The sequence below is a fragment of the Charadrius vociferus genome, unplaced genomic scaffold, assembly GCF_000708025.1.
Source record: "Charadrius vociferus isolate BGI_N301 unplaced genomic scaffold, ASM70802v2 scaffold259, whole genome shotgun sequence".
In the NCBI taxonomy this organism is placed as follows: domain Eukaryota; kingdom Metazoa; phylum Chordata; class Aves; order Charadriiformes; family Charadriidae; genus Charadrius; species Charadrius vociferus.
Genome location: NW_009661368.1, coordinates 4514807 through 4516164, shown reverse-complemented (window position 1 = coordinate 4516164; position 1358 = coordinate 4514807). Strand labels below are relative to the sequence as shown.

Genomic DNA, 1358 nt, shown 5'->3' with positions numbered 1-1358 from the left:
CGGCCTGGGTGCTCCTGGTCCCTGAGTGACGCCAGCGCCGTCCCTTGGTGCCAGCACAGCCCCCGCAGAGACCCCCAGGATGGGCCAAGCTGGGGTCCCGCTGGCCTTGGGGGGCTGGGGGGAAGCTCTGCCACACACCCACTGTCCACAGAGCGTGGAGAGCCCCCACTGACCCAGCGTCCTCCCCCCGTGCCTGTCCTGGGGCTGCCTGTGCCATGGGGTCCAGGCATTGCTGCTCCTGGGGTCCCCCCTCTCCCAGGCTGGTGTGGGCAGGATGGGGGCACGGGTTCCCACTTTGCCGGCATTGCTCTGGCCCCACTCCAGCGCTGTGGAGATGCTGGCCCAGGTGTCCCATCAGTGTGCAGGAAGGGGCTGGTGGCCAGGTCCCTGCCTGGCGCTGCGCGGAGATGCCCACCCAACCTGGTGCCCCCCAGCCCGGCTGTCGGGGCAGCCCCCCGTGCCCAGCACGGTGCCGGCAGTGGTGACTCAGCTGGTGCCTCCTCCGCCCCAGAATGTTTCAGGTGGGTGGAATCCACTTTCCCCCCTGGCTGTTCCCATCACAGCCGCAGTCCCTGGCACAGCCCGGCTCTGGGGGGTGCCCCATCCTGGGGGTGTCTGCAGGGACCTGCTGGGACCCCACGTGGGCACCGGCATGGCCCCAAGCAGGGACAGAGAGGGGAGGGAGACCTGTCCCCCCGACAGCAGAGCCCCCACACTGTGCCACTGCCACCCACTCCTATCCAGCGTCTCTCCAGGGCCACACTGGTGCATGAGCAGGGCCAGGAGCTGAGGCTGGTGCCGGTTGTGCCATGTGTGGCACCCAGCGTGAAGCCAGGCACTTTGAGTGCTCCTAGGCGTGGGGAGGCAGCAGCAGGACTCTGTGGGGGCTCTTTTCCGCCGCAGCACATCCCCCTGACCCTCATGGGTGAGGTTGCCTCCTGCTACCCAGGACAGGGCTTCAGGGGCTCCTGGCCCCACGTTGTAGCAGGACCTTGTCCCCAGCATCTCCCAGGGACACAGGACCTGGAAGGAGGTTCCCTCACTCAGGCCATGCCCTGTCCCCCTGCAGCCTCACTGCCCAGCCATTGATTGTCCCCTCTCAGCAGGGATGAGGGCTGCACCAGGTGGCCTTGGGGACGCATGTCCCCCAGCCAGCGCATGAGCTGGGGCAAAGGGTCCCCAGCTCACCCCTGCCCGCTGCCCACCCCAAACGGGGCGCAGAGACCACAGAGGCAGCATTGGGGAACATGCTTTATTTGGTACCAGGGCCGGTGGCGTCCTGGGGTGGGTCAGTCCCTCACTCGAAGAAGAACATGCCGGGTGTCCGGTAGAGGCAGGGGGGCAGCCCCAGGGGGTAG

The 1358-nt window shown here is 67.9% G+C and overlaps 1 protein-coding gene across 1 annotated transcript in view; it reads right to left on the bottom strand.

The window, feature by feature from the left end:
• The window catches only part of FOXS1 (forkhead box S1), a gene marked incomplete at its 5' end in the record, with an annotated part of 3407 nt that overhangs the window by 804 nt on the left and 1245 nt on the right, over positions 1–1358 (bottom strand). The gene's annotated exons all lie outside the window — the stretch shown is intronic.